This window comes from Xiphophorus hellerii, chromosome 2 (assembly GCF_003331165.1).
Source record: "Xiphophorus hellerii strain 12219 chromosome 2, Xiphophorus_hellerii-4.1, whole genome shotgun sequence".
NCBI classification, from domain to species: domain Eukaryota; kingdom Metazoa; phylum Chordata; class Actinopteri; order Cyprinodontiformes; family Poeciliidae; genus Xiphophorus; species Xiphophorus hellerii.
The window spans coordinates 30,261,632-30,275,603 of NC_045673.1; positions in this window are offsets into that span (position 1 = coordinate 30,261,632).

Here is a 13,972-nt window from a genome sequence, read left to right on the forward strand (position 1 = left end):
ATATGGCTCTATGACAGGGGTTGCTTACCCCTGTCATAGAGTCATAGGCTAAACCACACTTCATGCCTAGTGCTGGTGATTATACACCAGTAAGTTATTTGCTGCTCCTCCAAAAACATAAACAAACAAACAAAGAAAAAAAGAACAGAAGAAGTGAGAAGTTAGATGGCAGGAGGGGGGCCACGCTAGAGGTGGGTAACATTGCCAAAAAATGATATCATGATATATTTGTTTAAATACCCCGATAATGACATCACAAATGATCTTTCACAGCTCGCCCTGTCCTCTGCCAACTGCACCATTTGCTTTGTTTTACTAACAATCAGTGAAGTTCATTTTTTGCGTATTAATATTAAAGCACTTCCTTTTCTGATGAACTCCACATTCTCGTTTGCCCACTACACTGTTTTTGGCTTACTATGTTGTAATTTAAAATATAAAATGAGACATGTGCACAACAAGTTTGGATTTACAACACAGCTCTCTAATACCATTAGAAATGATCTTATTTGAAATGAGAAGAAAACCTTCCAAAGCCCCAGTATTGCAGTTTGAGAATTGCAACACAGTTTGAGATAGGCACTATCAACTATCAACACTGGAGTTGAACTGTAAATAGCTAGACTATCTAAAGAGATTTCAGTCAACAATTAATAAATTAGATTCACTGTAAACTCGATGATCCACCAACACATAACCTCTGTTAGAGAGAATCAATTTCAAAAAAGCTTAAGAAAGAGGTAAAACATACATTTGACAAATTTATACATCTTTCTGGCCTGTTGACAGCTGGCATCCCTCCAGACCCCAACGGGATAAGAGTGTAAGAAAATGGATGGACAGAAATTTACACACTAAAACCAAGGGACCAGCTTCTGCTCCAACTACCCTTCAGCTGTCCTCTGTCCCTCTGCAGGACACTCGGCCTCCTCATGCTGCCATCACACCATGTCAGCACTTCATCATCAGGAGCCGCCTTGCAGGAGCTGCTCATCTGCTGCCATGAACTAATTGCTTTTTCACTTGCATGAAGCCATCATGCTGCTTCAGTGCGAGAGGGCAAACATCATCAGCACCAGTGCCATTCATTAACAGGCAGACATTTTGTGATTGTGCCATGGGGATGCAAGACTATTTTTAGGAATGAGTAGATTGAAAAAGGCTGCGGGGGGTGGGACACAGAGGAAATTATGGATTTCATTCTTTGTCCTTCTCTAACCTTGACACAGTAAAGCAAGGTGTCCCATTTAGCTGTGTTAGCTTGTAATGATGACCTGATTAGTTATACAATTAAAACACGAGTGTCTTTATTTAAAATTGTATTTGTTTATGCCAGCTCTAGATTTATATAGATCTTGTAAAAGTATTTATACGTTCAAAGGTTTTCCACATTCCACACAAAGTGATGCATGACTATGAAGTGGAAGGAGAGTCTTACATAGTTTAATTTTTTTTCACAAAAAAGAAAAGTTTCTGAAAAGAAAAGTCTTATATGCATTTATATCCAGCCTCCTGTATCCAGACACTCCAAAAATAAAATCTAGTTCAATAATATCTAACTAAACAGAATCCATCTATGTATAACTGAATCTCAGAATGAGTTACCAGCTGTTCTATAAAGGCCTCAGAGGTTTGTTAGATAATATTAGAGAGCAAAGGCTTCTAAACACAGCAGACAGGCCAGGAAGAAAACCATGGAGAAGATGGCAGCTCCTCCAAAGTGTCAGCTAATGCAGAAATCCGCTGTTCAAGTGGAAGAATCTGTTGACAGGATATATACAAGAAGTGCACTTGATAAATGTGGCCTTTATAAAGAATAGCAAGGAGAAAACCATCTTATGTTGAAAGAACACTATAAGACTACCCTGAACATACTGTCTCCATAGTTAAACATGGTGGTGGCAGCAACCTGCAGTTTGGATGCTTTTCTCTAACAGGGATTTATTAGCAGATCAGTACTGATGAGAAGTGGATGGAGCAAAATCCAGTACAATCCTGGATGCAAACCTGTTAGACTTTAGAAGACCTAAGGATGGGATGGAGGTTCACCTACCAGCAGGAGAACCACCCTGACCATACAGCCAGAGCTACAATAGATGGTTGAGTTCAAAGCATAGTCCCATGTCAGAATGACCCAGTCAAAATCCAGACACAAAATGGCTGACAATAGATGTTCTTCATCCAATGTGACTGAGCTACAACAATTTGAAAAAGAATAGGAAAAATAAAACAATGGGCAAAACCACAAATGACTTACAGATTTAACTGCAGTGGAAAATGCTTTTAAAACCAGGATACATTTACATGCTGATTTTGATATTTCAAAAATAATTTTAAACCTTATAACATTTTTCTTCCAGATCATTATTATGAACTCTTTTGTCTATCTGCCACACTGAATCTGGATAAAATACATTGAATGTCCATTTTATGTAAGACAGACAGACAGACAGACAGACAGACAGACAGACAGACAGACAGACAGACAGACAGACAGACAGACAGACAGACAGACAGACAGACAGATAGATAGATAGATAGATAGTTTCATACAAGATAGACTCTTGTGTGAAACTGCACTTGGCAGTTATCACTGTGGATTTCTTCAGTGTTTCAACTGCATTTAGAATGTTAAAGAAAAGATAAAAGTAAAATATAGATATCAGATCAAGATAATGTTAACAACTAGTAAGAAAAGGGGAAGAAAGGGTGAAAGGTGGGCCATCCTTGTCATCAACAATGGATTGGGATAACAGATCTAGCTTTTGAGTACTTAGTTGAACTTGAGTTTTTTTCATAAGTGTCATTCATTCAGACTTGACTGGACGTAACTTTTACATCCATATGTGGAGGACTGGCCTCAGACAACAATTCTCCTGACCTTTTACAGCTTACCACATAATAATCATGTTGTACGTTTTCAAATTCTGAACTCACATGTAAGCTTAAAATATCACTATCTTTGTCTTTGGTGTTGGTTGTGTTGTGCATCATATTTCATACAAAACATCAACCCTCTTCTGAAACCCTGAGGTATATTCTCAGCTGCTTTGGCTTGCTTTCTGTATGTCATTCTTTTTTTCAGTTATTCAATTTTATGCATTTAAATAAAAACTATTGTAAGTTACAAGTTTTAGCACAATTATAAAAGAAGCAAAGAACAACTTTGCAATCCATTTAATCCCCGAGTCACAACATTGAGATTTAATGTGAAATGTGATTTAAAACAGGATTCATTGCAGCTTGAGAAAACAACAAAATGTCCCCATGGAGTTCAGTAGATCTATGATTTATTTAATCTTTTTAAAAAGCTACTTTTTGGTAATCAGTCTAGCATCATAATTCCGGTAGTGTATCAACACTCCTGGCCATTTTTTAAAGAAATCCTGAAACTCACTTTTGACCTGTTTTTTTTTTGTTTTTTTTCTTCAAACAATACATTTTTTCTCAATTTGTCAGAGTGATTTGAATAGAGACACGGTGATGTAGAGTTTAACTCCCTGTACTGTAAGCTTGTAATGTTGGTGACTTAAGCTCATTCCTGCTGAACTCGTGGAAGCTGATCTGGATAATAAGGTCAGACTAATTCATGAAATGTAAATGTTCTGTAAATACAAGAAAGGCCCTGCTGAAGCCCATCCAAGGTCTTTTGTGTGATCTAACATCTGCCTAAAGCAGTTCTGCAGTCACCTGCTTAGATCCCCAACACAAGCAGATGAATGGAAAAGAAACGGAGCGTATCAGCCCTTTCACTGTTGAGGACTTTTTCCAGCCCATGTCCTCCACTTAGGCCTTTTATCGATGGTCTTTTACTGCATGGCTTTTTCTTTGTAGTGCTTTGTTGGTCTATGGCCCTTTAGATAAGGGCCATCGAAGGTTCGGGATCAAACAGGGACTACAATCTTGCAGCCAGTCCACAAGTGGATCCCAAATCCAATGGCTCTCCACAAGTTCCTCTACAGAGGCTTTACTTGTTTTACTGCTAAACAGGACCCTGATGTGAGGGGTCCCGTCAGAGGTACTGTAAGCCACCTGGATCTGCCGACATCCTCCATTACATAGTTCTGAAAAGCCGCAACCACAGAAGATGAGGTGAAGGAGAGGGTGGGTCAATGTGGTGGCAGAACGCCAGGCAGGCATCAACAGAGACAATATGGCCACCCCATAACACCATCCTTCAACCCTCACACACCCAGAAATGAGAGGGCAGCCAAATGAAGAAGAGGATTAGAAAAAACCTTAAGGGGGTGAAAAGAAAGAGAGTAGACAGCAGATGAATGAAGCTGTGCCGCTGCCAAAGGGGAGCGATGCATGAAAACGGTTAACAAAACATGTGCAGCAGCAGAGAAGATGTAAAAGAAAGACAGAAAATGAGAGATTAAGAGCTAAGAAAAGCAAGAGCAAAAGAGTTAGAAAAAAATGTTAAATAGCAAAATATAAAGATCTTGGCTTGAGGGAATACACTGTAAGAAACATTTTTCACGTGCCAACTACTACCAATTGCAGAGGCTACACTAAACTACCAAAGGCATGTTTAAACAAAGTAGGTCTTCAGGCTTTCTGGACTGATATTGATCTGTCAAAAAAATATTTGCCACCTTAAAGTTATTACATGTAATTGTCAGAATAATCGATAAATTACTAGTTGTTTACAACAGCCCTAATGTGTACACATAAAGATAAAGAAAAAAACATTATCTATGTAAGGATAAAGCACTGTTCTAAATCAATGTACTTCATTATACCTTGATAGAATATTATATTTTATTAAAAGTAAAAATTGATTCGGGACAGTTCCGTTGAATTTCAGTCACAATCAGGCTGGCTAATACCAGGCTTGTAAAATAAAAAAATAAAAAAATGTTTTAAATAGAACTTGTCTAACAACATGAAGCCTAAACAATCTTAAACATTACGGCTCTGTCGAAAAAAAAACATAATCAAGAACAGATGAGAAACAACATCACTAACATCTTTAAATCAGAAAAAGGTTAGAAAGTCATTTCTAAGCCTTTAGGACTCCAAAGAACCACAGATGAAAACATGGAACAGAAGTGAATATTCCAAAACGGTCAAAGCATGTACTCCGAAGTGACAGGGGTAGCCATGCACAAAAGTGTGTACTGTCTTACTTCTTGCCCCAAATTTTAATTTTCTCTTCACGCAATCTGTATCCCAATGTACAATGGATACATTGGGGTAGCCTTTTCATAAAATCATGCATGTGCATGCTCACACAGCAGGAAAAAACCTGAGTTTATGTCTTTGTTGTGGGTAAAATAATTTCCTTCATTATTTCATGCTACACTATTAATATATCTATACTGATCTTAAAGGTGGGCAACAGAAAAACTGTATTCACTATTTTATAAAAGCACAATCACAAGTTTTCTTTTTTTTATTTCGCTAAGTTAAAACAATTCCCATGGAAAAATAGAGCCTTAAGCCCAAAGAACATTTGTCAACACACGGTTCATTTTACATAGCTTATTTAAAAGAACAGCTGATATTTAAAAGTCAATTTAAATGATTTAAAACCATTTAGATAATATTTTTTATGATTAAAGTTGACCTAAAAACACCACATGTAGAGAATTGATTTTCTGTATTTTCTGCCACAGACTAAAGCTCACGAAGCCTTATCTGATGCAAGGTATGATGTTTTTTACAGTGTACAGTAGACAAAGCGGGCCTGAGAACAGAGATAGAAGCTGGCAGGAAATGGGGTTGGTAACGAGGCTGGGGATGTTGAGGAAGACTAATGAACGAAGGAGCGCCGCTTAACCTGCACTCCAATCTCCCTGTGAGACCTCCAGGCCCGAGGAACTCCAGAATTCCCCACCCCACTCTGCCACACATTCACGGAGCCCTTCTCCCCTTTCCCACCCATTCACCCACTCTGTACTCTCACACGTCTGCCCCAGCTTCACACTGCCACAGAGTCTCGTCCTTTTTCCACAGACTGGCAGTGAGACAAATTGCCATGCAATCATGCATCACACTTGTCATCAGCTTAACTTTATAGGAGCTGGTTATTGAAATACAATCATGTTTTGGAACTGTGTTCCTCACACAAACTTGAAACAGGTCAGCTTTGAAATTAAGAAAATTAAAGTTAGGCAAAGACTTCTTACATTTTTACTCCAGGCTGTTCTTTTTTTTCCCTTTCCCTTAGAGTTGTCTCTTGGTAGCTCACTTAACACAACAGAAGCTTGATTAAATACAATATAAACTTCCATATGACAAAACATTATAGTTTGTACATGTAGATTTTAAAACTAAACAAAATGCCATAAATCAAAGCTTAGCGTGCTGAACATTTTTAGGAGTTGGACATGTTTCCAGTTTCAAATAATATCAGCGTTCTGACAAGCTACGCTAAAGAAAAGACTTCAATCTGCTTTTATGATTGAAAGTTTTTAACCATTTAAAGGCTGACAGAAGAAACTATTGTCACAGAATTTCCATTTTTAAAACTAGAAACAGTGTATTGAATATTCTGAACATGAGAAAACAAAACAGCAAATAATTGAAACATTGTCCAGTTTTCACAAATTTGTTATATAATATCTGATACATTGGGCTTTTATGGTCATGTAATTATCGAAAGGCAAAGGATACAAAAGGCAAAGTAAATAAAGCAAACATGGATCTGGCTAATACAAAGCATATTTTTTACAATGTATGCCAGGATTTGGTCCATGCAGATTTATTTAGCAGGATCCCTGTACAATTTCTCTTTCTGGCAATTTTGAATAATATTTTGAATAGAGAACAAATAAGGCAGTAGATTGTAACGGTTCACATTTAAACAGATAATGTTGACTTATGTCAACCAACAGCTTTTCTCCTTCACTGTTGCAGGTGCAGGAGCTTTACTGGCCTTTTCAATTGCTCTTAAACATGGTCTTAGGGTTAGGTTAGTATGTCACATCCTTGCCAAGGATGCCTAGATGCAAACAACACTGTTTGCTTTGTCTTGTCGGCTAAAGGTAGAAGCTCATGATTTTCTATGGATGTACTTCCCATGAAATTAAAACTCAGTGCAGCTCATGATCAGGTGAGAAGCTATGGACAGAATAGGAGCTGAATGTGTCTTGTGGCAGTGTTGCCACATAAAAGTCAAACTGTTTGGACAAATATATGAGTCAGAAGGGATCTAGAGTGTGAGCAATTTAGTCAGAAATAACACCAGACTTCTCAATAGCGCACCTGAAAAAAAAGAACGAGGTTGCCCTGCTGCAACCAGCCTAGAAACAAAAAAGTGTGTTTAACGCTGAAAATCTTCCTGAGGTTTCACAACAGGCACACATTAGGTCTATTTTGTGGCCTAAACCAATCAGAGATTGGTGATGATCCAGCTTAAACTCCTTCTCCACCTTCTTTGAAGTTGTGTCAGAACCGGACTTATCATGTTTTAAATAAAGAATGCTCTCATTTTCATCCTTTGCCATCTTATTACGGTGGGAAGATTCAGCTCCCCCTTCACATTGAATAAGGACTGTTTTATAGGGGATATAAAATGGATAAGGGATAATATGTTTTGTATGGACTTGGAAAAGATAACATTTACTGTCCGTGGTTCTGAAAATAGATTGTATAAAATTTGGCACCCTTTTTAACTGCTTATGAGAAATCTTCTCATTTCTTCTCTTTTCATATTTGAGAACAATATATATATATATATATAATATTATATATATTGAAGTGATATATATATATATCACTTCATTCTTGCTTTTAGACACAAGATGAAATCCTGACAAACTTCTCTGTCCTGGAGGCCTGTTTTCTCTCTGACATCTGACCTGCAGCAACAGAAACTTTACCCAATTAGAAATAAGATCATTGCAGCAAGAGTAGGTGTCTCTGTGAAGCACTCCCTAGTGAAAAAAATATATACTTTAGTATATTTCAACTATACTTACATTTGTGTAAGAACATTTTAAGTACACTAAGTATTAAGTTTACTACCTATAAATATATACAAAGTATACTAAAAGCATGCTTGTACCAATTTTGACGTTATAACTTTAAACATACTTGAATATAATTATATCAAAATGCACTTTTAAGAAATATATTAAATAAAAGCATACTTTAAGGTAACAAAATATGTATTTGCTCAAGTACATTTACAAGTACGTTAAATATAGACTTTCTCAAGTGTATATTTAAAAGATATTTTAAATATCTTTAAAATATATGTTTTAAAGATATTTAAAAGATATCTTTGAGCATATATTTTAAAATATATGCTCATTCTTGCTTTTAGACACAAGATGAATTTTAAAAAATTCTATTTTGAGCATATATTTTAAAATATATGCTCAAAATAAAATGTTTAAAAGTTCACTTAAAATTCACTTAACACTTACTTTAAATGATTAATTTCAGTATGTTTTAAATTACATCTCAGTATGTGCTTTAGGCTAATAAAGTATGCCATTTTAGGTGCCTTAATAATCTTTTACTATTTTTGTTAAAATGTTAAAGAATTAAAAAAATAACAGTCCTTATAGTGGAACTTGATGTAATATTGTTTAACAAAGTAAATAATGTGTTCATACCTCAAAATATAAAACATTGACAGCTTAGTGACAGAGTTGCTACAACAAAAACAATACTTGTCCTGAACACTAAATGTAGCAGGTATCTTCAGTTTTACATCGCTCCGAATATGATCTGTTTTCAGTTTTTTAACTAAAACACGGAAGCTGTCTTTACCCAATCCATTTTCAGATGTATGATGTAAGATCTATTATTGAACGGCATTAGCTCCAGTTCACACTCCAGACCAGATGGTGGCGGTATTGCACACTTTCAGTTTTTTTTTTAAAGCGCCATAAAAAGAAGAAAAGCTATGAATTCAGAGAAGATAACATACGCTGTTCAACTTCGCCATTTTTACTCGCATAATATTGAATTAAAAGTAGAGACGGCCTTGATAGTTTTAGTAAATTCGTCACAGCATGTCGTCTAATTCGACAACACAACTGGACAAGAACCGATGGAAATTAAATGCGGGTCACGAAAGGAGCTCGAAGAGACAAAGGCTGCTAACGTGTTGCTAGCTGGTGGTAAGTTTGCTTCCAAATTCTAATTATCGTCGTTTAATTATAAAGATTGCAGTAAAGATATAAACAAACTTACGTTGGTTTCAGAAAGAATTATTTTATTAATTTTATTGTGACTTTTATTATTATTACTATAACAATCATTCAGTTTCATATTATAACTGCATGGAGGCTCTGTGTGTTGCGACTTGATATAGTTTTCTTCATAAACTTAACCTGGTTTTAATTAAGCTCAGTATCCCAAAGAGACTTTGATATTGTGAGGCTGTTGTTATAACTCGTTCATCATTGTTTTTATCTTTGACATATTTTTGCAGTCTAAGCAAATGAAGATGAAAGAGGAAGCCAGGGATCAGAAATTAGAAAACCTAAAGACTTTCCTGTCTCAGAAGAGGCTCTGGCTCCACCAGATCACCAACCAGTTCTGAGGATGAACCTTCACATTGTCTTTATGGTGGAAGGATTCTTTTCTTTTAAATGAGCAGCTGGCCACATTTTTAACTGTAAAAACTGGTGTTTTACCAACACTAAGTGCTTAATAAACATGATTTGATTTAAAAAAATAATTGGACAGAATTTATTCCCCTTGTTAATGTACCACTTCTCTTTCACACATTTTATTTGTTTTCAGCTTTCAGGGCCCTGTGATGGACTGGTGACCTGTCCAGGGTGAACCCCGCCTCTCATCTGATCACTGCTGGAGACGGGCACCACTAGCCCCCCTCACCACCCTGCAAGGATCAACTTTCTTTGGTAGAGTGGTCGTCTTGCGATCGGAAGGTTCTAGGTTCGATTCCAGCTTCCTTCTGCCACATGTCAATTTGCCTCTGGGCAAGGCACTTAACCCCAAATTGCCTACCGATATGCATATCGGTGTTATAAATGTGTGTGTGACTCTAGTGTAAAGTGCTTTGAGTGGTCAAAAATGACTGGAAAAGCGCTATATAAGTTCAGTCCATTTACCATTTAAAGTGCACCTGTTGTTTTATTGTGCTAATTTTCATAAGCATGTTGTCTGTAAATTTGTACAATTCTGTGATAGTATATTGGCAATGTACTCTTGAAAAATGTGGGTAAGACTGTATTTGATGGGATGTGCATAAGACTGACATGATACTGTCATAAACGTGACACCTGTTAGGAACATACTAACAGGTGTAATGAAGTGTCATTCGGTAAATAATGACACTTTTAATGAGAAGTTGTTTTAAAAGTTGGGTGACAAGTGTTATGTCATGTTTATGACAGTGTCATGTCAGTCTTATGCACATCCCATCAAATAAAGTGTTACCAAAATGTGAATATATTGAAAGTACAATGTAATTAGTTTCACCTGGAAAGTGTGTTGTAATTGATCCTTCTGTGTTCTGGTAGCCTGATGTGTTTGCAGTACTGTAGTGTGTATGAAGCATGTAATGTACAAAGTGGCAAAGCAGAATAATTAAAGACATTAAGTAACTAAAAAGTTACTACATTAGCAATTATAATAAACCAAACATGTAATTGTAGCATACTGTAATCACACTACTAATATATAAAATATGTAATGACAATATACTTAAAATACATTGCAAGTACATTTTAAATGTAATTCAATCACAAAAATAGTACACTGAAAATATACTAATCAATCACATTTATATTACATAAAAAGCAATATACTTAAAGTATACTAAGTGTAACTTAAGTTTTCAAAAAAAAGTATGTTGAAGCACACTTAGTACACTTTATATTGTGCTTTAATACAATTTAAATAGTATTAAAGTACACTAAGCACAAAATTGTTCCAAAATGTCACACTTTAAGTTAACTAATCCTAAGTAAACTTGAAGTATACTCATGATTAGTCTGATCTCAAGTATGTTAAAATTGAACATACTTAGTATATTAATTTTTCACCAGGGATGGAGGATTACGGTTGTTGTTTCAGACAGATTAGGAGCATCTGACAGCTTTAATGAACCAGTGAGACCGCGTCCAAACCACTTTTTCATGCTTGACAGCTCCGCTTTGGAGCTGATAGGATACCTTCTGCTCCTCCCAGCGTTTTAATCTATCATCCCGCAGAAGCACCGGGTGATTTCCAACAGAAAACAAAGGAGACATCACACACATGAAGCCAAGACCCACAGCCCTTTGTTTGATGGAACTAAACTTGGGCAAAAGCATCTAATCCAAACTCATTAGCAGCGCTATCGTTTTAGTTTGTTTCTGGCGCAGCAGCGCACCTGGAGCTGCTGCGCAATAACCGCAAAAGTTGGCCAGCGAAAAAAAGAGAAATACAAAAATAAATCACATTCAGCTAAATCTGAACGTGAACACGAGAAAACAGCATAATAGGGGTAGTGTGGATCAAATACATCCCGCAGCATGACTTACCTTGTTGGCAGATGAGGATAAAGTGCGCAACCAGAAGCAGCCCGCTGCCTTTACTCTCCATGTTGCGGGAAAAACGCTCGTAGCTCGGAGAAGTTATTGAAACCGAAGTGGAGTCGGTTGATGGGAAACCAGTCCCGGCCAGTCCCAGGTCCTTACAGCTCCATGCTGCTCTAACTGCGGTGCTGGTCGTTGTTGTGGTTTGGCTGCGTGTGTGCGTGGGCGTGAGTGCGCGCGCGCGTGTGTGCACCGTGTCCTCCCTCCGCTTTGACTGAAGAGCAGCCGCCAGACTGAAGCTCTGCACCGCCCACAGTTCGAGGTCACGCCGGCTCCATTTCTTTCACACAACAAGCCCGAGCAGCGCTTCTCACACTCATAATGCACTGCTAAGCTGATAGCTAATGGAGGGAAATAAAGAACCAAAACAATAGCTAAGCAAATAAAGAAGAGAAACAGAAGAGGCAAGGGAACAACTAACACAGGGACAACAGAAGAAAGATAAAAGTGGAAGAAAGGATGAGAGTGAATGAATGAACTAAAGCATGCTGTGAAGAAAAAATAAACTAAAGGAAACATAAAGAAAAAGAGGAATATTGATGGGAAAAAGCCAAAGTGCCAATATTTGATCTTAGCTGAATAAAGTACCTCTTTCTGATACACCAACTCACATCATCCCCAGACAAACGGACCAGTGGAGAGATTCAGTCAGACTCTGAAATATAAAACATGCTCCAGAAGTTTATCAACCGAGTTTATTTTGTCAACCACTTGGGTCCCACATCTATGACCCACTCTATCTCACACACACACACACACATATATCAGTCTTGTTTCTGTCTAGTTCTTTTTATAGTTTCTCCTCATGTCTTTGTTTCTTTCTACTTTATCATGTTTTCTTTAGTCTTAGAGTTTCTTTAGTGTTCGAATTATTTACAGCTCCCTTGTGTTTCCTCCCTCACTCTTGTGTTCCCCAGTATATCTTCCCAGCTTCCCTGTTCCACCTTTTCCTGCCGCTCAGCCTGACTTCTGCTCCAACTACTCACACCTGCAACCAGTTACCTCATCAAGCCAGGCCGATTGTTCCCACTCTTAACTTCACAGTATTTTTACTCCTCTCTCTCTGTTGCCAGTTTGTTTTGTTACCTTGCCACACCTCGTCACTCTCCTTGTGTCCTCCTTAAATCCCCTCTTGTCTTTACACTTTTGTATTTGCTAGACTTTTTGTCTTCCCCTGGATGTTCCTTTTTTGTAAATTGGATTTTGTCTTTGTTTCATTTAATTCTCATACCTATCCCACATTTTTGGCTGCTGCTTCAATCACTAAACATGACAGTAACAACCCAAGTAGCTTATATGTAGACAAACTGAAACAAATTATGTGTAATAATGTGAAATAAAGTTTCAAAAGTTTCAATATAGCACTGGGTTCACACACACAGTAGAAAGTTAAAACCTTTAAATGAAAAAACAAACTAGTAATGTAAAACTACTAATGTAAGAGTGATAACAACATATAACAATTCTAACAACTGGTTCAATCCGAACCAACAGCCTATCAAAAGGTGTGTCACTACCAATATGTCACACAAGGAACATCCTTTAGATGGGTCAAAGCAAAGAACTCTCTAAACAGCTTTGCAAACCTATTGTTGCAAAACATCCTGAAGGCATTGGCAACAGATTTCTAAACTTCTGAATGTTCCTGTGATGTCCAAGACGACCTTCAACTTAGTCCTGTTCATGGTTTTTAAGCTATCACCTGAGAAAATATTTTAGCATGTCTGCAAAGCCATGTTTATCTTAAAAGTTCAGGGCTTTGGGCACCACAGTCATTTGCAGAAACATTTTGACAGTCTTGTCCTCTGTAAGAGGTTAGACAGCTAGGTCTAGCAAAGAGAAAGGGGTTTCCACTACAGACACTGAATTTGCAGTCTTTTCCAAAATGTTAACTATCTTCAGTGAAAGGGAGCATGGAAGGCTAGATAAAGCACTTGTCACTTAAGGTGATGAAAACTGAGCAAGAAACAAGTTTGAAGCACTTGGAGAAGTAAAGTGTTTTGAAAGCTTGACATGACTTTTTAAGCTTATTGTAACCTGATACTGGAGCTGTGCAGCATGTAAGGTCACTGATTTGTGCTATGAGTGCCCTTATGTCAAAGCAAGGCAAGTAATTTTATATTAATGATTGTCCTCATCAAAGCCAGATACTCTCTTGACCGCTTAGATAAGTACATGAAAATTTGAGAGCCTAACATTTTTGATGTTGTATATAGAAATTTCTTTGCACAAGATTAGCAGAAGTCTTCCAAATTCACAAATCTTTTGTCAAGTATACTCATGCTTGGAGGAATCTTGATCATATTTATAAAAAAAATTATTGGGCAAGCTCCAGAATCCAAAAGTCATGTTGCCACTGCAGCAAACACTTCATCTTTCATCACTGTTAGGAGCTTCCCAACGCTCTGGGACATTTGTTGACATAGTGCACCATTGAGGGCAAGCTCAAGACTCTTTTCAGT